General features: G+C 40.3%; 1 pseudogene; it reads right to left on the minus strand.

The window, feature by feature from the left end:
* Nucleotides 1–699: 699 nt before the first annotated feature.
* On the minus strand, nucleotides 700–1,637 carry LOC100349866 (tRNA selenocysteine 1-associated protein 1-like; annotated as a pseudogene).
* Nucleotides 1,638–10,024: the final 8,387 nt, after the last annotated feature.

A 10,024-nucleotide genomic window follows, 5' to 3' on the forward strand; every position in this document is an offset into this window, starting at 1 on the left:
TCTAAGTAGATAGTGGTTATCTGGGAGCTTGAGGAAATTCTTTACAAATTTCTTTGTTTTACTCAGTTAAGGAAGCAAGAGAAGGAAAAACATGAAAAGATGATGATGGGGGATAGTGTTGGGGACTTGAAGAGAAAGGAAAGGTTTGAAATATAGTAGTCCTCCTTTATCTGTAGTTTCACTTCCTATAGTTTCAGTTGCCTGTGTTCAACCATGATGCACAAATATTAAATGGAAAATTCCAGAAATAAACAATTTTTGATTTTTAAATGGTACACCATGTGAATAGTTGTCCTGCCCTAGTTTTGAGTCATCCCTTTGACCAGCATCTCCATGTAGTATAGGCTACTTCCTGATAGTCACATTGCAGCCTCCTTGGTTATCAGGTTGACTGTTGTGGTATCACATCACGTGTGTTTTGCACTAAAGGTCCCAAAATGCAAGAGTAGTGAAGCTGTAAACTTCATTATACTATATAGTTTCAATTGTTCTACTAGTAATCGTATTTGTCTATTAATTTAATTTGTAAATTAAAACTTATGATATATGATATATATGAAACCATATATATTTATATGAATTAGTACTGTTCACAGTTTCTGACATCTTTTTTAATCTTAAAAATCATATTTCTAAAAAGATAAAAAATGTTCACAATATTAAAAAAAATAGTCCATTCTGGTTTATCCTTTGTCCTGGCTACATCACAGCAGGCTCTCTGAAGCCAGTGTGTTCAGGGGCTGCCAGTGACACATCCAGCTGTGTCATGGAGTCTTCCAGTGTGTCATCACCAACTTCCTCATATGTCTGCATGGTGCGCGGGTGTAGCCATACTGGGGGTAACTGTAGCTGTAGCTGCCCATGTTCCGATCATAGCCCCACTGGGCATAATAGTTCTGGAACTGCTGATAATACTGTTGTACCTGTAGCTGTACATCTGGCTATATTCCACTGGCTTTAAATGGCTCACTTTAGGGACAGCTATACTCAGCTGCACAGTTTTAGACCCCAGTCCTACTGTTTCCTGGTACTCTGTCAGGACTTGCCTCTGTTCAAGTCATTTGTGAATTTCACAAATCTGTAGCCCTTAGACACACCCATCTGGTCTAAAATTACCTTGCCTCCTCTACAAGAGAGGTAGACTTTGATGAAGAATTCGTACAGCATGCCATCATCCACGTCTGGGGTCAAGTCCCCCACAAAAAGTGAATACTCAGGACTGTTATCTGGTTGTTTCCCATAAGTGGCATAGCTCAATTTCTAACATTTAAAACCTTTTTCCTTGGCCAAAACATCTCCCCCTCTCTAAGCCTCAACTTTTTTCCTGTATAAAATAAAGGGGTTGCATGGATGACAGCTAAGTGCACTGCCAGCTCCGTGGTTCTATACGCCCAGGTGTGCCAGCTAGTACAGTTGTAAGCTAAGTAAAGGCGTGGCTCCTGGAAGGGGCTTTCCATTAATTTTATGCAAACATTTTTCTGCTATAGCCAAATCTGCAAACTCCGCTGGGGTCCCAGTGAGATGGCTGCAGATTATTTTGACATTCATCACGTCTCCTCCATGGTGGCGAAGGCTCTGGAGCTGAAGTTCTCATCCATGTGGAGCTCCATGGCTCCCATCCATAGGCTGGAGGCCATGGACACACTAGAGGAGCTACTTTGCGGGCCTCACAGGCCCTCGCGGCGCTGCTCGGCGTTCCAGACATCTACCGAGAGTCTTAGAATGTATCCTCCTCCGATGAGAGGGGATTATTGGAGATATCTATGAGAAATGAGAGAGAATGTGTACATATCACTGCCAGATCACAATGTATGTCCCCTTGAGATAGTGACTGGCAATTAACAGTGGAGCTAATCAGCACAGTTGGTACTTTCCTCAGACAGGATAAGCATTATCGCGAAATGTGAGGGGATACGGCAAGAGTTCAAACTTAAGCAGGGTGTGTTTCCCCAATGAATAAGATGAAGAAAGAAGATAAGGAAAGTGATGTCCTTGAAGGTTGAGAATGTACATAATCAGAGCTTGTATTGATTATGAATTTTAAGTGAATTGAAGAGAAAAACAGTGACATGAGGGTGATAAATGACAGTGAAAATTTGGATGCAATCTAAAGATTGTTGGACAGAAGTCACTGTGGACTTACTCCCCATGTAGGACCTCTGTCCTTAATGAGTTGTATTATGAGAATCAACTGCAAAACTTGTTTTCAAGCAGTACTTCATACATTGTGTGTGGGGGTGGTGGTGGTGCAAACTGTTGAAGTCTTTACTTAGCATAGAGTTGATCTTCTGTATATAAAGTTAATTAAAAATGAATCTTAATGAAGAATGCGATGGGAGAGGGAGTAAGTGGTGGGATGAGAGTGGGGTGAGAGGGTGGGTATGGGGGGAAAATCACTATATTCCTAAAGTTGTACCTATGAAAATTTTATTCATTAAATAAAAACTTTAAAAAGAAAAGATAATTGGACTTCAGGTACTAGGTTGAGCTGCACTGTACAAATGGCAGTTGGGGAATTGCATACTTTAAAATGAGGTTATGGAGGAAGAACGCATACTGGTAATCCTAAGGTCTAGAATAGCACCTTGAAAATAGCTGGCAGCTGGGGCAGCGCTGTGGTGTAGCGGGTAAAGCCACCACCTGCAGTGCCAGCATCTCATATGGGCGCCGGTTCGAGTTCCGGCTGCTCCACTTTCCATCCAGCTCTCTGCTGTGACCTGGGAAAGCAGTAGCAGATGGCTCAAGTCCTAGGACCCCTGTACTTGTGTGGGAGACCCAGAAGAAGATCTTGGCTCCTAGCATCTGATTGGCACAGCTCTGGCGATTGCAGCCATCTGAAAAGCAAAACAGCAGATGGGGGATCTCTCTCTCTCTCTCTCTCTCTCTCTCTCTCTCTTTCTCTCTCTCTGCCTCTGCCTCTCTGTGACTGTGCCTTTCAAATAAAATAGGTAAATCTTAAAAAAAAAAGAAAGAAAATAGCTGGCAGCCATAAGGTGGGATAAAGGATATTAAACAGGCATTAGAATGATGGGGATAGTTTAAAGATCATCTATGTAGAACTGTAGATGATAAAATAACCACTATTCATAATAAGAATAGTGTTAGAGTACCTACCAGTGAGACTGCAATTAAATCGTCAAGAAGTGAGGAGGAGTGCCCAGGCATATGTAGATGACTGCAGCAAGGAGGATGAGTGGGTGGCATATTCTAAAAATATGTGATTAAAAACTGAGTATTTTAGGAAAGTGAGAAGAAAAATAATCTGGAAACAGTAAAAAGAATCATGAAGGACCCCTACAGCATCTTTGAGCCTAATAATAGCATTGCTGGGTGAAAAATGTAACTAAGGTAGATAGTGTCCTGTAGAGAAATAAAAGATTCCATAATGTAAGAAGGTGAAGTAACCAAAAAGCTGACCATATTTAAGCCAATGACAAAATTAAAACCTACAGTACTGACTTAACTACCTCACCATTCTGTGCCCCATGTCCCTGTAAGTATACACAAATATATACCAGTGGATAGTTCAATCAAATATTCAAAAAACAAGTCAACCCCATATAAACTAATCCAGAGTTTGTACATGTTTTACTCATGTGACATAAGGATAAAGATATTTTGGACATTATTAGACACTAACATTAGGAGACAGATAACCTTGCAGGGAGAGAGATGAAGAGCCATGTGATCAGGCCTGTACCCATAGCACACTTCAAGTGTGTTGTTGATATTTTATTTATTTGCCAAGTTTCTGTGTATATGGTTGTATATTTTACTATATTTTAGTTTTATACATATAAATATTTTGTAATTGTTTATTTTATTGCTTTTAAAAATTATTTATCAGAGAAACAGAGACACAGGGAGACAGAAAAAGACAGAGCTTCTACCTACTAATTCACTTCTCAAATGCCTACAACAACTGGAATCAGGCCAGGCTGAAGCCAGGAGCCAGAAACTCCATCCAGGTATCTCATGTGGGTGACAATGACCCATCTCTTTTGAGTCATTACCTGCTGCCTCCCAGGGTCTGCAGTAGCAGGAAGCAAGAAGCAGGAGCTAGAGGCAAGTGGCAAACTCAGGCTCTCTGATGTGAGCTGTAGGCATCTTAACCACTAGGCTAAATGTCCATCCCAATAATTTTTTTAAAGCAAGAAATCGTTGCTAAGGAAATTGATACGTAGCTTGTAGCATACTGTTTTGAGGACATTGCCTTTGAAACAAAGACAAGACAGCAGCAATTAAAAGAGGTTACATAGTTTAGGAAGATTTGTTTTGTGTTTTTGTTTAATAGAATGCTCTTAACTTCAATAAAATAAAAATTATATATAGAGAAGAGTGTGAAAATACATGAAGTGAAATAGCACAAGATCCTGGAAGGTATGGAATAATAGTGAACAATAAGAATTATTTTTGGAACAGAGGAATGGAAGATTCATACTCTGAAATTAGCAAAACTTTCAGGCACTTGGAAACGGAAACAAACCTAAAGAAATTCATGCCTAATATAAACACATGACCTATAAAACATGTGCATCAGAAAGCATCATTTTAACCAGTGTTCAAATGGCTGAAATGTTTAAATAGGAAAGTCACTACTTCCTAAGCATCCCAATCTAGTTTAGAATGACTTTGTCTTTCATTTCTATGTTTTCTTTGTAAGTTAACAGATAAAAAAAAATTTAGGTATATATGTACATGAGATATCTATATAATGTGGAATGGATATATTGAGCTAATTCACATATGAGTCTTTATATATTTTTGTGGAACAAAAAGCTAAAATATACTCTCAGTAATTTTCAAGAACATGGTACATTATCATTAACTGTAGTCACCATGTTGTACACTAGATCCCATGAATTCTTTCATCAACTGAAATTTTGTATCCTTTGACCAATATCTCCATAACCTTCCCATCAAGCCCCTGGTAACACTAATACTACTTTCTGTTTCTATGAGTTCAGATTTTTTTTTTTCAGATTTCCTATATAAGTGAGATCCTAGAGTATTTATTTGTTTTTGTTTGCCTGGATAAATTCATTTCACACAACATTTTATTGTTTGAGGTAAAGTCTGCTACTCACATCCATCTTCTTCCCCAATATGAAGGGTATCTTTCTTTAGATTGCGTTACTTGGTATTGACAGAGGGATGTCATGGAAAATGTGAAACTGTCCTTCCTATCCTATTCAATGCATCTTTTTTAAATTGGCATGCTTCACCCAGGTGCCACCCTCTCATCAGGTTTCCTCAACTCTAGTGAAGGCATTTTCGGGTATGGATAGTCATTCAGATTGATGCTTCTGTTGGGGAACAAGTGCTACAGACTCCTATTCCATCAGCTTGCTAACATCTGTCTTTAGATTAGTCTTGTGCATACTTCTGTTTTCTGAGTTTATTTGTTTAACGTTGCTAGTTATAGTTTTATATCTGTTCTTTGGGGTATCATATAACAAAGACCACCACTTTCTGCAAACGAAGTATAGTATTTGTTGTGTCTCAAACTACTTTTTCTCCATATCCCATAATTCTTTGTTTTTGTAGTGAACAAAAGATAAGCATTTCCACTCATTAATTTTCTTTAAAGATTTATTTTATTTATTTGAAAGACAGTGTTACAGAGAGAGGTAGAGACAGAGAGAGAGGTCTTCCATCTGCTGGTTCACTCCCCAGATGGCTGCAATGGCTGGAGCTGAGCTGATCTGAAGCCAGGAGCCAGGAGCTTCCTCCAGGTCTCCCATGTGGGTGCAGGGGCCCAAGGACTTGGGTCATCTTCTACTGCTTTCCCTGTCATAGCAGAGAGCTGGATTGGAAGAGGAACAGCTGGAACTAGAAGTGGCACCCATATGGGATGCTGGCACTTCAGGCCAGGGCTTTAACCCACTGCACCATAGCACCAGCCCCCGCTCTCATTAATTTTATTCAGCTATGGCTTAAAAGGTTCCTTGGTCATTTCTATATCCCTGGAAAGTAGGGATATAGGCTTTCTTTTTCTCTCTTTTTTTTTTGACAGCCAGAGTGGACAGTGAGAGAGAGAGACAGAGAGAAAGGTCTTCCTTTTTGCCGTTGGTTCACCCTCCAATGGCCACCGCGGCCAGCGCGCAGCAGCCAGCGCACCACGCTGATCCGATGGCAGGAGCCAAGTACTTATCCTGGTATCCCATGGAGTGCAGGGCCCAAGTACTTGGGCCATCCTCCACTGCACTCCCTGGCCACAGCAGAGAGCTGGCCTGGAAGGGGGGCAAACGGGACAGAATCTGGCACCCCGACCAGGACTAGAACCCGGTGTGCCGACGCCGTTTGGTGGAGGATTAGCCTAGTGAGCTGCAGCGCTGGCGGGATATAGGCTTTCAATTAAGAGAATTGACACCTTTTTACTTAAATTAATGATATTTAAGCTGTCTCTAGGCTATTACAAGCAATAAAAATCACTTCAAACAAAAATAGATATTTTTAAGAATATTTAGCATATTCTAATACAAAGAATTGTGTTATATATACTGATTGTCATCACATTTCTGAATATTTTATTCTTGAAAAAAGTTAGAACAGACCACATTTGCAGTCTATGGCTTAAATTCATGTTACTATTCTTTACATTTTGTGGAGAGGATGATATCCTGAGATTTCTAAGATCACCATTTTACTGGTCATATTCTTTTTGTTTATTTTTATTCAGTATTTATTGAGTGTCTACTTTGTGCCAGGTATACCACTTTAGATTCCAGGGATACTAATGTTAAATAAGATGGTCCCTAGTAAATTAGGTAATAAAAATGGTAAATAAGATGGTCCCTGGGGCCGGCACTATGGCACAGCAGTTAACATCCTGGCCTGAAGCCTGAAGCACCCACATCCCATACGGGTGCCAGTTCTAGTCCCGGCTTCTCCACTTCCTGTCCTGCTCTCTGCTATGGCCTGGGAAAGCAGTAGAAGATGGCCCAAGGCCTTGGGCCCCTGCACCCACGTGGGAGACCAGGAAGAAGCACCTGGCTTCTGACTTCAGATCGGTGCAGCTCCAGCTGTTGCAGCCAACTGGGGAGTGAACCAGCAGATGGAAGACCTCTCTCTCTCTCTCTCTCTGCCTCTCCTCTCTCTGTTAAAAAAAAAAAAAAAGATGGTGCTTGACCTCAGAGTATACATTTCCACAGTTAAAGTGCATCTCAGGTATTCGGATAGCAATTCTGTCACCTTCAATGCCCCCTCCCCCAGCATAATCACATGACACAGTACAACTACCAGAGATATAAAACATTAGAGCTCAAGAAAATCTTTGGTATCATTTATCCGGGTCTTATTTTACAGAAAAGAACGTGAAGGGTGGGCCTCGGAACCTAGGGTTTATGTTCTAGTATCAAGTTTGCTGCTTCTCTCATTATCAGGCTTCTCACAAAACAATAATCAGATTTCGTTTGTTAAATATCAACATTCAAATCCTGGTAGCATAGACATGCAGCTGTTTTGCACTGGACAAAAGCCTTATAATTTAAGCCCTATTAAGTAAATGTACACACTATTCCACCCAATGCTTTGTGACAAACCATAGGGATCAGGATCAGCCAAATCCTGACCTCTGGGTCAACTGCATGCCCTCACAATTAGAGAGAGCAAGGGCCGTGTGCCTGCTGGAGACCATCTGCCTGCCATGTCCTTACTGCACGTGCTTGTGTTTTCCAGTGATCCTGAATTGCTAGAGAGTGGCTCCTTTGGGTCACGCCTAGCTCCTCAGGGTATAAGTGAACTTAGCATGGCCTACCCTGTACCACTGATCAGAAGGGAACTGAAATATAAATCGCAGGGGTACTACTTTTCTAGCTTGACAAATACATACCCTATCATGTCAACTGAGAACATATCCTGAAATGCCCTGGGTACTGATGACATAATGTGAAAAAGATAGCCTCAGCCATCAAGAATAATATTAGTTGCATTGGAAATTCTAGTGCCCAGAGGAAGCAGCTTTCCAAAAAAAAAAAAAAAATCAGAAACAGGTGCTGGGGATTGGGCAAGGAGACTTTTCTTAGAGTCCCACAGCTGAAAAGGGAGAGCAGCTTTCATTTGAGCTGCGAATGACCCCATCTGCAAGGACAGTGAGAGCCAGGAAATGAACCACTAGTGTCCCTGAGACTTGAAGGGCACAATGCTATTACAGTCTTTTGACCAGCATCTAATTTTTGAAGTGCTGGTTGTCCCACTTATTTAAATAAAAGAAAAAACCTTCCCCAACTTACTCTTGTCACACTGTAGCTAATCTTGGTGTGGTCTTGGTAGTTTGAAAAGTTCTTTGACACATAAATTGTTTTCTAACCTTACAGCCTAGCAGAGAGCCTAATTTAAAAAAATATGTATTTGAAAGATAAAATTACAGCAAGCAAGGGAGAAACCAAGAAAGAGAGAGCGAGTGCCTCCTTCCACTAGTTCACCCCCAAATGGCCCCCCCCAGTGGCCCTGGCTGGGCCAGGTTGAAGCCAGGAGCATTATCCAGGTCTCCCACGTGTGTGGCAGGTTCCTGCTGCTTTCCCAGGCACTCAGTAGGGAGGTGGATCAAAAGCAGAGTAGCCAGGACTTGAAACCAGAACTCATATGGGATACTAGCATTGGAAGCAGTGGCTTAACCTGCTGTACCACAATGCCAACCCCAGAAACTCTCATTTTTAAAACCAAGAATGTTTAATTTCCCCCTGTAGCATCAGTAAGATTTTGACTTTTAACCAAATTTGCATGTCTGATTACAAGTAAAGGGAATGAAAGTAAAGGTAACTTTTAAAGTGCTTCTTTATATATATATATATATATATATATTCCTTTAATTCTTCTTGAATGTGTGAATTCCATTGAATATTAGCTATTTATGATTGTTTTTTCTATTTTATTAAGTACTTCTACTAATATGGACAAGTAATCTAGACATTGTTTTGAACCTACTGTGACTAGCATAACTTTATTTAAGAGGTAGATTGTTTTGTCAATGTTGGCGTTTTTAGGACTATATACTACAATTTATGACAGAAGTTTCTGACCCAAAAGTCTTAATTAAAGGTGTATTCCAACCTCATTACCTGATGTCTTTGAACAAGCCAACCTATAAAAATCCTGCATCTACATTCATACAATGAAGACAATGCAACCCATCCCACCCACCTCCCAGCATTGTGAAAATGCACAAGGTCATTTGGGTGAAATTTTCTGACAACTATAAAGTACTATGACAATTACAGATAAGTCCACCAACAAAATAGTATTCATGCCTATAACCAAAAGCTTCTAAACAAAACAGCTTCAAGGTGTCAGGTAATAAAATGAGGACTATAATACATACTGTGTCCCAAGCCTACTCTATTACCTTTGGGTTGACTTAAATCATTTTAAGGGGAAAAATCTGATCTGAGTTTATTTGTAAGTCCTTATACAAACAAGCTACAGCCACTAATTCAAAACTACATGAGTGTATTCAATAGGACTGCATCTGAAGAATTCCATACAAATAGAATACATATCTCTGTTTTTTTAGATGTATTTATTTATTTGAAAGGTACAGTTAGAGAGAGAGAGAGAGAGAAAGAGAGAGAGAATCTTCCATCTGCTTATTCACTCCCCGAACGGCAGTAATAGCCAGGATGAGCCAGGCTGAAGCCAGGAGCCAGGAGCTTCTTCCAGGTCTCCCTTGTCACTGCAGGGGCTCAAGCACTAGTTTTCAAATGTTTTCATTGTTTTCCCAGACACATTAGCAAGGAGCTGGATTGTAATTGGAGCAGCCAGGACTCAGACTGGTGCCAATATGTGATGGCAGTGTGGCAGGCTGAAGCTTTAACCCACTGAGCCACAATGTTGACCCCTAGAATATATACCTTAATACATGAAGGCAAGAAAAGGATATTTTACAATATACAGAACTTTAGGTGATTCAGTTGTGTTATTCTTCCAATCAAATACTTATTTTTATGTTTGTTACACACATTGAAGTCAGTTCAGGGTGGGCCAACAATCATATAGTTAAAACATTTAATACTGTGATGCACAC

Source organism: Oryctolagus cuniculus, chromosome X, assembly GCF_964237555.1.
Source record: "Oryctolagus cuniculus chromosome X, mOryCun1.1, whole genome shotgun sequence".
Taxonomy (NCBI): Eukaryota; Metazoa; Chordata; class Mammalia; order Lagomorpha; family Leporidae; genus Oryctolagus; species Oryctolagus cuniculus.